Below are 15614 nucleotides of genomic sequence, written 5' to 3'. Positions count from 1 at the left end.
GATTCATCCGCGCACGTGTTGAATATTTTTTAAATTTTTAAAACGCAATTTTGATAGCATAATGATAAAAAGTAGTCAGTATTTATATTTGTTTGCCTTTATTGTGAATTAAAGGTAAGATCTGCTTAAATGAAATGAAAATGAGCAGGAACTATTTTTTTATCGTATTACAACTTACACAGCTGCGAAATCAGCTGTCAGGGTTGGTCCAACATAGGAAAAGAATCTCTTTCTTCCGCGTAAAGATAGAGTAGTAGATGCGTCAGCTGCCGTTATTTATCAAAAAGATCTGTTTTTCGTGTCATTCCACTGGCGTACTTTTTATTCTTCGCTCGCGCGTTTCTTCTTTTTTAATTGAAATTAAACGATATAATATGAGGCAAATAATCATTTTTGTTTCAAATATGCTAATTAATTAATGCAGAAACCAAACACGAAAACGTACTTCCTATGAATAAACATACCTTCTTTTGACGGATTTCGATTTCTAACCTTCAAAATATGGATGAGGGGGTTAGCCCCTATCTGGGAAATACGGTCCCAAGCGAATCAGAAACTTTCTGCACACAATTATAAAATTGTTTATCCAAAGATAATTCCATGCTCAAAATAATTTTTAATAATTATTTATTTAATAATAGTAGAAAAGTTTTGAATTGCAAGGTAAACAAATTTTAAAATGGTAAACAAATTTTAAAATGGTAAAGTATAAAATTTAAAAGTTCTCGAGATATGGCCTAATTTTCGACAGCTTTCCTGACTAAACCATTGGGACCATATCTCCCCCTTCTCCTATTGTGAGGGTCTGTAATCCAAAAAATAAATCAACAAAAAAGAAAGATAAGTTTACTCTGAGAAAGTACGGTTTTGCGTCTGGTTTCATAATTTAAGCGATTGGAAGAAAACTTTGCCCAAAATTTATCCGAATGTGATTTACGTAAAAAATAATTCTAATAATTATTTATTTTTTTTATTTAATAAATAAATGTTTCATTTAACAAAAGTTTTTGAAATGTAAGATAAACAATTTCTGACAATTTAAAATTGCGTAATTTTAAAAGGTAAAATCCAAAATTTAAACGAAATAGAAAATTGTGAAATTAAGATAGGAAATTTCAAGAAAGCTCTATTTTTAAATTTTTATTTCTCAAAAAATTTTGTTCAAATTGTGAATTTTGTAATTTAAACATGATGAAAGAACTTGTATGTTTTACAATTCAAAATTTCTACGACCCTTATTAAATAAAATGATATAATGTTATTTTTATAGTTATGCTCTTTTAAACAGAAAATGCCTAAAAATTGACTTTTAGTATTATACCCACTCTCATTTAAACATACTAATCAAAATGAATAACATTATGTGTCATTTTAAAAGCAATGTATCAAAAATGAGTATATGTTGTTTCAATTTTGAACATGTTTTACTATATTGAATACATGGGGTTCGACTATATTTATTTCGGAACAATTTTGAGTAAGTGACATTATTAAAAATGACATTTTTGCTCAAAGAAAAAAAAACTTATAAATGGCACTTTTTTCTAATATATCAAAAGAAAATTTGAAGCACCATATCGAAGCTAAGAAATAGACCTTTCAAGTTATAGGTCTTTCTGAAGTCAAACCTAAAAAGTGTCCTGATTAGACCTTTGACCTAAAATATCTCAAAATGTACAAATATATATATATATATATATATATATATATATATATATATATATNTATATATTGCAACATTTTTCTACACATGTACAAATTTGTGGCCTTGAGGAACAAGAAGGGTATGAAGAATTAGCAAAAGTGGCATGATAAAATAAGATATCACCCTGAATAAAACTCGTTCTAATGATCGGATTTTCACGAACTAAGAGTCTATCTTAATGGTTTCTGGGGGTGACCTCTAATATGCTAATTAATTAGTGCCTGCAATTAATGAAGTTACGAAATCAGACACATAAATGTACTTTCTCTGAATGAACTATTTAAATTTAATAACTTATCTCCGAATACGCTATTTATATTTGGCGATAGTCCCAAAAACGGTCAAGAAATCTTACTTCCACCGAATGGAGTAGATTAAGATAACCATAAATTAATTTAAGAGAGCAATACCTAATTTTTCTCCGTTGCTATGCAACCAAGTTGAGACAACAGAAACGAAAAAGAAAAACTGAAGGCTTTTTCATTCAAAATTTTGTGACAGAGCGCGGAAAGATCTATTTATTGATAGTTTTATTAATAGTTAATAGAAAAATTTCTTGAAGTTACTAGGTAAGACATTGTTGAACTGATTTCTGACCAAAGATTGATTTCTTTTTAATCTCTTTGAAAATTCATGATTTTAGAATTATATGACAAGAATTTTTTTATCTCATTATATTTGTGCGTTTCACGTTGTTTTTATTTCATTTATATCAGGATTTATTTCTGAAATCAAATTTACATAACTTATTGTTTTTGAAATTGCAGTGTTAATAATTTTTAAGGCTTTGAGCGAGTCTTCTACGCAAGAAAGTTTAAAGAGAAAAAAAAAATGCAGAAGGTTTGGAAAAGATTACAATTATAATTCACTTTCACAAGATTTTATAAAAATTATGATATTTCTTTTTCTATAACTGAAGAAATTTAAGAATTTCAAGTGGCATTTTAAAAACATTGAAATATATATGTTTAAAAATAATGTTGGATATTGTATATTTCATTGACTAAACAATAATTTCATTATGCCAAACATTTAATTGAATGGTTTTCTTTTGGTAAAGATGATTCGCAAGCAGCATCCTGATGTTTCTATACATTCTTAAAACCTTATTTTCGCAAACTCACCATAAAATGTCGCGCAACTCAATTGTGATCAGCTTCATTTACCACCAAATATCACTACTATGATTTCTTCGATTTTTTCCTCAATTTAAAAACTCGTTTTATGGTTCTAATCATCACTATATATACTACTCTACAATAATGGAAGAGACACTTTCGGTTTTTGATATTTTTTTAATTTCTCAAGAAATACTTAGAGGACTAGTTTGTAATTTTAAAAGAGTTTAGTTCATGCAAGCTTTCATACTTTGCGATAAAGCTTAAAGTTTTCAGGGACCGACAATAAATTACAAAAAAACAAGTATTATTGAACACTCTATTTAAAAAAATCAACCAATTAGCTTGTAACATGTATCGATTACTTTCTTATTTGTAATGACTGCATATAATTTCGTAAATTTAGCTCAAATGTTAATAGAGATCTAAACATTTTTAGAAAAAAAAGAAATTTATGACATTAAAAATACTCAGTAAAATTAAACAAAATTTTTGGAGCATTTCAAAATAAATTACAAAATTATTGTTTTAAAATTTGAATTTTTTTTTTTTGAAAAATACGCAGGATATGAGTATTTAAAATAGTTCTTCTATCCTGCGCATCAGCTGAAAAAAGTTATTATTTTTTTCACAATTCTATAGTGAATCGTATTTGGCAACTAATGGAAAAAATTTGATTTAAATATCTTTAAAAAAAAAAAAAAAAGCTTCAAGCAATTTTCATAGGAAAAATTTAAAAAAAAAAACAGTTCAGTTTTTAAATTTTTTGAAAAACTATTCAGAACTATAAGGGATTTACCACCTTTTTAATTTTTTTTCTGCTGTCCAGTCATGATAGGGTAGTATAATTTGCAATATTATATAATAAAATTTGTGAAAAACCCCTGATTATTTTGAGATTTCTTTTAAAAAGTTTAAAAACTACTTAGACAATTTATTGAAACTTTTCACATTTTTAAGATATTTAAACAAGATTTTTTCCATTACTTTCCAAATACGTTTCACTACAAAATTATGAAAAAGAAATTTAAAATTTTTTCCACGCATACGCAGTAAAAAAGAACTAATTTAACTACTCATATGTTGTGCCTTTTTTAACAAATTATTTCAAATTTTAAAACAATAATTTCGTAATTAATTTAAAATTGCTCCAAAAATTTTGTTTAATTTTACTGAATATTTTTATAGCAAAAATATATAAGGCAAAAAATTAGTTTTTCTTACTTATATCTGCAGAAAATATTTAAACTAGCCTAACGAAATTTTATGCAGTCATTGCACATAATAATCAAAGTAATCAATACAAGTTACAGGGTTATTGATTGATTTCCTGGTATAGAGTGTTCAAAAATATTTGTTTTTTTCTGTAATTTGTTGTTTAACAGATTTAACCTTTATTGCAAAGTTTGTTGTCAGGTTCGTCACTCACACAAACATTAACACCCACGACTAATGCGTACAAATTTTAATGTCGCAATGAATTTTCAAAAATATATCGCGATATAATCTTATTCCTACATTGGTGTCAATATGTTTGTTACCCAAACAAAATTTANAAAGCGCTTGCTAGCTGGATTCCCGCACGGATCTCAAACAGCATGCATCGTTTCACCAATGTGGAGCTTGCCGACGTGCATTTCATGTAAGGGGCTGCACAAGGAAACGAATTAGCTGCTCAGAGGATGTACAGGGAGCGTCAGAAATTACCTGGACGCTGTCTACGGCCAGCATTAGATAGGACGGGGTGGTCCAGTTCCCTGGCCATCGCGTTCTCCTGATTTAACCTGCTTGGATTTTTTCTTTTGGGGTCATGTCAAAAGCCTGGTGTTCGAGAGTCCCATCAAGAAGATCTTATTGCCCGCTTGTCTGTTGCTGCTTTACATGTGTTCGACGTGCCTAACGTCTTTTCTACGCCGATCCATGCGCCGTCGCTGTGAATCTTGTATCGATGTTGGTGGCTGCTCTTTCGAGCACCTCTTGTAAACTGTTGATAAATTTTTATTTTATTTTGTCTTTACTTGTCTTTTCAGTTTCCTCTGATTCATACTGCTTTACAAGCTAGTGCTTTAATGTGCCTTTACCGCAACCACATTCCTATCCGAAATATGCTTATTTATGTCCCCTCTACCTACCTTTACATTTTTGACACATATTTTAGAACCACCCTGCATATATATATAGAGAGATAGATAGATAGATTGATAGATAGATAGATAGATAGATAGATAGATAGATAGATAGATATAGATATAGATATAATGACATATATGATATATATATGATAATTTCCTTCGATATAGTACTATAGTATGTTATAATATAATAGCTGATTGAGTTTGAATATTATAGGTTAAAATTAAGGGGAGATATACGACCATGCATATATGCAGTATATGAGCAGCAATTTCTCCATTTTAACGCTTTAAAACGCAATTAGAAACATTTGTTAATACTTTCATATTAGGAAACTTTGTGGGCTCCCTAATTTGTCTACATAAAATTTCTTTGGTATGGTACTATATTATAGTACCTGACGAAGTTATTATAGTTTAATAAAGGGAGATGTAGGACCATACAGTATATAAGATGAATGCAGTATATAAGCAACAATATTTTCATTTTAACGCTATTTTACGATTTTTGAAATACATACATACATAAGTATTGTCCCACATTGTAGGCCCCCTAATTTGTCTATAATAATTTCCTTTTGTATGGTAATATAGTATGTTATTATATTATATACTATGATAGTATTGTTATAAAAAGGGGAATTCATTAACTATTGCCTCTCTGGGCCTTAATTTGTTTGATAAGTTAAAAATGCTAAAACTGAGAAGATATCAATTTAATTATCTTTAAAATAAAGGTAATTATAAAAAGTATAATTTGCATTTTATTAAATCATAGTACAATAAGTATAATTATTGAAACTGAACAATTTTAGAACTGCCTAAGTGTCCTAATTTTGCTAAATATGAAATTGGAAAAACTTAAAAGTTTTTTTTATCGGAATATCTTTCCCATTTTTGAATAATATGCTTTATTTTCTAGAAAAGTTTCAGAAAAAAATTTGCTCAATTATAGAATATTTTATTTTAAAAATCGATGAAAAGATGAATGAGATCTAAAGATTTAGACAAAACGCATAAGAATTTTAAAAAAAAGCATAAAACATTTAAAAGGAAGACCAGAATGCAAAGAATCCATGATCACAAAATAAATCTTTATTTAATTAATTTTTTTACAACCATAAGCAAAGCGACAAGATAAACAATTTGTTCCTCCTCTTCATATCGCATTGCTAGATTGTAGTAGTTCTAAAAGGGCAATTATCCGGGAAGGAAATAGATGGAACCTCTTCAAGCAAAGATAGATCTTTGGTGATGACCAGAGGATAGAGAAATGTGAAAACCATGGGGTGTCCCAGTCTAGCCTAGACTAGTTATTCAGTTGTAAAATGCTTTTAAAGCTTCAATTTAATCAGTGGTTAAAATATCTTTAAGAAACATTTTCCGAATCTGTTGAATAGATTTCAGATAGAACCTCTGTTTTAAGTTATCATAAATCCTTCCACGAAAGGAGAGTTTTGCCACTCATGATGAGAATCGCCTCCACAAAAGTGTGAAATACTAAAAATAGGAGGTGCCTCTGCCTTGCTCGACAACTAATTTGAACCAATAAAACGATTTGACAATGGATACACCTCACTATTTTGAAAAATAAAGATAGACGTAAGTGTAAGTTGTTAGGTGCTAATGCTCAAAACCAGTTTGAATGACATGACAAGACAAGCTCACTCTCATATACAAAAAAGTTTTTTTTAGACAATTTACAAAATTATAAACGACCTTTATGATTGTGCGCAAATTTTTTTCACTCCGCTTGAAAAGCTCTGCAGTTATTTCCAAGAATTTCGGCTACTCCCCATATTTTGGAGTTTAGAAACCCGAATCCGTGGAAAAAATGGCAGTTTATTCAGAGAAAGTATGTTTTAGTGCCCCATCAGGTAACTTACAATATCGCCCCTGCACTTATTAATTAGCATATTTGAAGTCACCTCTTCGAACCATTAAGAATGAGTCATAGAACGTGAAAATCTGATCATTGGATCAAAAGTTATCAGGGTGGGGCATTTAGTTATTTATTTATTTTTGCGCACTGAAAGTCTAAAAATTTATAATTCAAATCGGCTTAATTTTTTGCTTTATCCATTAATTCCATTATGATGAGAAGAGGATTTTTCATAATTTGATTTTATTAAATAGACCAGAATCTATTTCTTTACTTTTTGCCTTTTTTTTTACTGTTAGCAAATTAATTATTCCGAGATATTCCTAAAATAATACGCCAACTTCCTCTAATTTATTTCTCATTAAAGAGTGTATTTTTGTCACTATTTAGTCCAGAGTTTTGTATGTAATTATATGTATATTTTTTCTTATTATCTGTTGTTATTATATAATGTTTGCAAAACTTAATTATATTAAGAGCTTCGGTTTTTTTATTGAACAGTACACAAACTAACCAAAATACACTCTATAACAAAAAAATCGACGCACCAAGAAGGAGTTGTCCGATTGAAACGAAAATTGGTGGATAGGAAGACAATTGTACAGAATAGTAAATGATTAAAATTTCAGAACAATTGAATAATTTATTGCAGAGTTACAGTAACAAGTTCAATAAAGTGTTGATCCGCCTCTAGCCTGGATACAAGCTGCCACACGGCGTGGCATAGATCGATAAAGCTCCCGGATGGTCTCTTGCGGTATTTCCTGCCAAATTCGATCCAATTGTCGAACGAGGTCATCAATATTCTGTGCCAGATGCAATCGCCTTCCCATCATATCCCAGACATGCTCGATGGGAGAGAGATCTGGTGATCTGGCAGGCCAAGGAAGAGTTTGACAAGCTTGCAGACAGTTCATTGCAACACGTGCCGTATGTGGTCTGGCATTGTCCTTGCTGAAAAACCAGCCCAGGGCGTTGCGAAAGGAACGGTAGCAAAACAGGTCTTAGGATGTCGTCGACGTACCGCTGAGCAGTAAGTGTACCTCTAATGACGACCAAAGGGGTCCGGCTGTCAAAGGAAATGGCACCCCAGACCATAATGCCTTGTTGAGGGCCGGTGTGGCGTGCAATAGTGAAGGCAGGATCCCCCCTCTGCCCTCTGCGTCTCCAAACACGTCTTCGATGATCGTCAGGACATAGTTGGAAGCGATATTCGTCGCTAAAGACTATACGTCTCCAGTCGGCATCATTCCAGCCATATCTGTTCAAAACATTCATGCATACGAAATTTCAAAGCAATCGGATGATTGCTTCTTGGTGCGTCGATTTTTTTGTTATAGAGTGTATATAATTTGATTGTAGCTATTTTATTTGCAATTTGTATAACGAATCGTAATTATTTACGCTGTGTTCCTTCACGATTTTATTATATCGCGATGACTTTATTGTTTTGATGTTAGCAAAACATGATTATTTAAAAAAAAATCAATTTCCTTCAGTTTTGATTTTAAAAATATTGGGTAATCATTCGGTTATGTTATAGTTCTTCTCTGAACCAGAACTACATTTGTTGTGTGTTCATTTTTGTTACCAAATTATATTTGCAAAGCTTTAAAATATAATTGTCCTTAATTAAATAGATTGTCAGAATTTTTATTGACAGCTGAAAAAACCCAATAGAATCTTCTATAAATATGACAAAACAGACTTTTTGTTTGTAAGAATGATGTTTATGAATACACTTCAATGCATTACAATTAAAGAGAATTTTATTGTTATAGTAATTTTTATTTATTTATACATCTATATTTATTTAAATACAACGAATATTTTCGTAATATTGCCAAAAAGGTTGTGTAGTGTATCTACCACTACAAATATACCCTTCCAATTCACTAGTATATAAGACATGTTAACTCGATTCTATGGTGGGGTACCTTTTCATAGATGAAGGTTGACATTGTCGATAACTATACTTCCCACATTGGTGACCTTTGGACGTGATGTGAACATGCCTACCTTGACAGAAGCTCCCACTTCGATATGAACACGCCTACTTCATTGGATGGTTCACATTGAACAATTGACTTGCTACTTGTGACTGCGACATTATCCACCTCTTCACGCTGTTGCTACTCTGTCTCGGTCACACACAACGTTGGACTACATAAAATCATAGCCTACATGCAGGAAAAATCGCAGCTCTGAACTTAATACATCTCTCACGATCAACAAAAGTAAGGTGATCTTAATGCAGCTCTCCCGGTTTCTCACAAAACAGCAATGAATCAACTAGCGGTATCTCATTCATTGAATTCTATCGCAGATAAAATTCTGGTGGGGGAGTATACTGTAGTGTATCTACCACTACAAAAATACTCTTCCAATTCACTAGTATATAAGACATGCTAACTACTCGATTCTATGTTGGGGTACCTTTTCATAGATGAAGGTTGATATTGTCGATAACTATACTTCCCACAGGTTAAATACTTCATATCATGTTCTTATTTCGTATTGTGTAACAAAAGAAGGAAATATAAATATTTTCGGAAGGGCCATAAGCGCTCCTTTCTATAAATACGCCTCTGAGTGTAATAGCATTTTTCTGAAAAGGAAAATTTCTAACATCTGTTGCTTGCATTTAAAACGTTTAAAATTTTAATATTTTCATCAAAAAGTTAAATTTTGATGCAAAAAAAATCAATTTTTTTTAATTTTTGCATTTGAACTAATTAATAATCTAGTATAAACACATTACACATTTAAAAAGTGATACGACAGTTTTTTCTGCAATACGAGTATAATGGACGGAAATTGATTAAACATACACTAACAGATTTATATTTTTACTCTAAAGAACTTCTTGTACTCAGATGTATTACTAAACCAGATCATTTAAAGTGCTATAAAACTTTTGCTATTTGCAGTGCAGAGTAAATTGGTTTTGACTGAATTTTAAGTTTCTTTAATAATTTTTCTTCTTCTTAAATTTAAATTTTCTAGCAGAAATACGAGTTCGTGCTAAAGTACGTATATAAGATCATCGGTTATCGCGATCCTTTTAACATTTCCCAACGTACACAATTCTAAAAGTCATAAATCGACGATAAACTAAGAAAAATAAACTTTTAGATTCAGATTAGTGTCTTATAATATATAAATGCAGTTTTGAAATTTTAGCATTTCTGTCTTAACCTTTCTGTTGCATAACGATTTGTATCAGAATAAATCCTAAAATCTGCTCCTTTTTAATTACATACGTCACAAATAATCGTATTTTAGAATTAAAAAGCAAGAAGTTTTTAAATATAGAATTAGATAAAAAGGTTACCGGAAAATTGAAACTTACGAATTATAAAAGCAAAATTTTTGAATTTGATTAAAAAGCTCTCTTCCTCGCTTTCGCTTTGTATTGTGTTTTAAGCATTTTATTATTTTTTGGCAATATTTTAGAATATTAATAACAGTTACCTTTTTAGAAATGTATTTATAATTTATTGAATGAAAAATTTAATTCTTCCATCCCTTTCGTAAAATTTACAACAAGATCATTTATTCTGTTATATATTTGAACTTTATTTAAATTACACACTTTCGGGAGCTTCAAAAATTAAATTTCGCATTTAACTGATAAATTGCGAATTTAAAAATTAGCCAAAACCTCTAGTGCTTAGTGTCCAAGAATAGAGAAGTTAATCAGTTTGGAAATTTACAACCGGGAGAGCCGAAAGCATTTGCTGCCCAATGGTCTGCAGTTATCCCCAAATGAAAATTTAAGGTTATAATTAGATGTAGATTAGTGTTTCAATACTAAAGCGAGCTGGAAACCATCCTGAAATATTCCCTTCAACAATCACCAATTTTGGTATATTGTTAGTTTTTACCGTTGAGTTGAGGGATTTCAAAGTAGTCAACTCCAATTATAGATTTATTGATTTAAAAAATTTTAGGCAAATATTAGTTGAAATAGTAAAGCAATTTTTAATCTTCATGCAAAAGTCAGATATAAGTTTGAGCCTAACGAACTTTACTAAAATATTTTACAGAATATAATATAGTTAACATACACACTTTGATGCGATGTCCTTGCAGCGGCTGCTGCTTTTAAGCCAATTTCAAGCTAAACGCCGAAATGTGGCAAACTTACGTCGCCAGTTGGCGATAAGGACAATCACGATTGCAGACCTAACTGCACCTGTTTTCCTTCTCAGTTCGGTCTGTGACGACGCCTGTGTATATTACTGGGACAACCTGTCCGCCACGATGTTTAATCTGGAATTAACTAACTTGTAACCTTAATTGTTATCCTTTTATTAAATTTATTATTATTTAATTATGGCTGGCATTCTGTTAATTGTTTCTATTCTTAATCAACTTAATTACTCATTTTAGATCATCTCTCTATTTGAATATTATGTTTTTATTTAGGAGTCGCGTTAACTTCCACGTGTCTCCTCATCCTTAAAGCCAGAATTCATTTCTGGTCACGTCTGTTACTCAAGAGAAGGTTGCTGGTAGTCCCTTCTATACTATGAAATTCAGTCCTACGTTCGGCAATAGTCAGGCCTCCCTTCCAAACTGCAAAATTCAGTCCTCCATTCGGCAATAGTCTGGTTGCTAGACCTTTCCATACTGTGAAATTCAGTCCTCCGTTCGGCAATAGTCAGGCTGCTAGTCCCTTCCATATTGTAAAATTCAGTCCTCCGTTCGGCAATAGTCAGGCTGCTAGTCCCTTCCATACTGTAAAATTCAGTCCTCCGTTCGGCAATAGTCAGGCTGCAATTAAATATTAACAGTAATTACTAGGCTGTAAACCACTTGCATTAGTGAATTAATGCATCCAAGGTGATATATTTTTTTAAAAAATGAAGTTTTTAGTTTAAAATGTTATGGTCCAGACCCGGCTTAGCCTAATTGGAGCCTTGGGCAAAAACTTCTTTGGGGGCCACTTCTGCTTCACTATTTCAGTAATGAAGAACTGAACTTTAAGGAGGTATTTGAATTTTTCACCTCATTATACACAAGTAACAAGAAAATTGACAAGAACATAAAATAGCTATAAAGTCCCCCCCCCCCTCTCCAATAATCAGACGAAATAACGTTCTGCCCATTTTTTTATTGATTTTCTGACAATTCTATGTCCATCATGCCGAAGGCAGTTTTCTGATTGTTAACCTTGTCATCTAGCTGCAAAAAATTCATATTCTTGCTGACTGTAGGGCGAAATTCAGCTAAATTTTCGCAATTACGATGGCTCACTTAAGCCAATCAGAAACCTGTATTTTTGTAAACACTTCGCATTTTGTGATATGTAAAAATGCAGGCTTCTGATTGGCTAAATTTGTCCATCGAAATTGCGAAAATTTTGCTGAATTCCGCACTAGAAAGCCATGGACTTACGAAATATAGATTTTTTGTTTTTATACGATAGATTAATGAAGAAGTTAACATAAAATTGACGCATTTTACACTGTACTGATATTTTGTTCCAAAAAAGTTCATTTAAAAAAGGAAACCTAAAATAAACTTTTTATTCAATTTGGGGCCCCCCTCTGGTGTGGGGCCCGGAGCAACTGCCCCATGTGCCCCTGCCTTTGTCAGGCTCTGGTTATGGTAAGCATTGTATAGATTTCCTATCACCACCGCACTTAAACTCTTTCGGTTGGAAGATAGAGAAAAATGAAGCTGTTTACAAAATTTTATCAAACAGATTGTTTCTAAATTTAGGATTAATTTTATAATACACGAAAAAAAACGACCAAGTTAAATGAGATTTTTGTTTTAGATTCTGTTGTCTCGAGACCAGAAGGGTGATCAAACCAATACCTAGCACTGAAGAGGAATTTTATAAATTTTGCCATTGAACAAAATTTAATAAAAATTTTCTTAAGCATTGAAGAAAATCTCTTAAGAATTTTCATAGAAGCTTTTCAAATTACATAACTTTTAAGCGAAAAATTAAACAGATGAAATTCACGAAACCTAGCCAATTTTTTTGATCCATATAAATTGCTCTTTGTAACATAATGCTCTAAAAAAGTCTTATTGTCTGCTTATTCTTATTGACCAGAAAATCATTTTGAATGGTTTCTTAAGATTCAGATTGTCAAGAGCATAATTTAAAAAAATTGTAAATTCCTTGTTTATTGTGTATCAACATATCCTTTCTTAGTGGTGTTTCGAAATGCTATGCGCTTGAACACTTAGCTAAAGTTATGTTCCTTTATTATAGAGTAATTTTATATTAACATACTACGAAACATTTTATAAATATTTAAAACTATACTTAGATAACATATTTACAATTATTAAACAGACAATTTATTTCTTTTTTAGTTTTTCAATTAGTTTTGCATTTAAAGCGATTTGTAAAATTTGTTGAATTAGTTTTGCCAGACTGCACACTACGCCGGAAAAGGTTAACCAAACGAAAATTACGTGAATTTTTTTTTAAATAGAGTCTAGATGCTTAAAAATAGGTAGTATAAAGTAGAAATAGGACTGTTACTTGATAATATCCTTAAACTGCAGCAATAGAAAAGTTATAGCATTGTAATTAAGGTGTTTTGATGAAAGTCCATAAGTAGCGTACAAGAAATAGATTAAAGTTATTTAAATTAATTTATCAAAATCCTGATTCACGAAATTTAAAAATTTAATGAAACTTGTTTCATTAGAAATTAAATTATTTATTTTACAGTTACTAGGACTTTTTGAACGGCTACGAAGCTGAAGAGATTAGTAGAGAATGAACTTTTTTCTATCTTTTAACTTTATAATATTTTAACTTTAATTTATCTTATAACTTTTTTCTCTTGATATAAAAATTGCTGATATAAAAGAATGAAAGAAAACTTACCTGTTAAAATTGAACAGATACAGATGGTTTGTCCCACACATTTGACTTTGTACAAACTTAAATGAGTGATCCAAGCACGAGCGTGTGTTACCCTTTTTATATGAGAGGATGGATGCTTGCCCTTACGAAAATTTAAGGTATATTTGAGGTTGTTTTGAGATATATATGAGGTATATTTGATGTTGCTGAGAAAACAACCATGAAAATTTTACATCGTATAGGTTGTAATAGAGGTGTACAAGGTTGTTTCGCATACACTTCTGCTCATTTTGAGGTTGTTTAATGTTCAATTCAAATCAACTACATCGTATAGGTTGTAATAGAGGTGTACAAGGTTGTTTCGCATACACTTCTGCTCATTTTGCGGTTATTTAATATTCACTTCAAATCAACTACGCTGATGAGGTGATTTTCAAGGTTGTTTTTCTGACACTGATATAATTTTATTTAATTTTCTGTATTGCTGCGAAGCAGTAAAACACAGAATAGTTTTATTATGTCATTCCATGCATTATTTACTTAGCAGTACAGAAATACTAAATAAAATTATATTAGCGAATACTGCTACCATCCATTTTTCTCCCTCTTACTCCAAAGTATATCTGATGTTCAGCTGATTTTTTTGGATATTTCAAATTTAATTAAGAAATACTATATCGCAAATTTTATTGACATTTTTCTCTTTTCTTCATACAATGGGTTTTCAGACGAATTTTATATAATTGATAATTTCCAAGACTTTGAATTTAAAATGTATTCTTCTTCTTTTTTCTTCAAAAATGAGCCTATTTTATCAAAATTTCAATTGAATTTGTTAGTTCGTTAAACATGCTTTATAAAAGTCGTAACTTAAGCAATTTGTAATTTCACAATTATCATTCAATATTTGTATTCTGAAATTATATAATAAAAACCACACAACGAAATTGCTAAGTTAAATTTACATTTGAATTGAGTTGAAATTTTATATTAAACACTTTTTTCTCTCCTTAAAATATAGCTATATGTCATAACTACATGTCATTCATATTAAAATAAAATTATATCTCGAATTTTTAAATTGCTCTTTTTTGTAATAACTGAGACAATAAAGAAAATTTAAAAATATTACTTACTTGCATAAAACTCTGGCATAATTTCTTTCACTTCTTTTTTCACTGTTATTTAATGGAGAAATACTTACATAACGCTATCCTTTTAAAATCTGAAATTTTACTTAGCAAACAAAGCACTAGAAACAAAATACAAAGGCACCCGTAGAAATATTTTCAAGGAGTGAACCAGGAAAGCCTTAATGAATTTTAATTAAAGAATTTGCCCATAATTTTTCCTAATGCAAAAATAATTTTACATTGGCATATCAGAAATTTTTCACGATTCGATAATTAGTTAAAGATACTATGTACTAACCAACAATTTTAGCCAAAAAATTTAGGTAACATTTAAATTTCGAAACTGAAAAAAAGTAGTAAATATTGTAATTTATCAAAGTAAAATTTGCGCAAACATTTAATTGGATACAAAAATGAGACGAAAAAAAAACATAACATCCTTTTAACTATAAGTTGCCTTTAGTATTAATGATCCAAACTTGACTACCATCAGTTACTTTTACGAAAATACTGCTACCACAAAATGTTTGTTCAAAATCAATCAAGTTCATTGCTTGAATTTCGCTGATAAGAGATTATGCATTACGAACATAGTAAAAACCAACATAACATTATATGTAAATGTCTAAAACGGGACTTATTTTAAAAAAGGAAGATGGCTTTGTGCATCATGTTTTCACAAAGAATATACAAGAGCTTTCATATAAAAGTTAAAAGCAATATTCTTTTCTACATTGATTGGGAATTTTTATCATAATGTAAATATTATTAAGCTTAAAGTTAAGTTTACGATTATAATTATT

This window comes from Parasteatoda tepidariorum, chromosome X2 (genome assembly GCF_043381705.1).
Source record: "Parasteatoda tepidariorum isolate YZ-2023 chromosome X2, CAS_Ptep_4.0, whole genome shotgun sequence".
In the NCBI taxonomy this organism is placed as follows: Eukaryota; Metazoa; Arthropoda; class Arachnida; order Araneae; family Theridiidae; genus Parasteatoda; species Parasteatoda tepidariorum.
Note: the sequence above shows the minus strand (reverse complement) of the source record.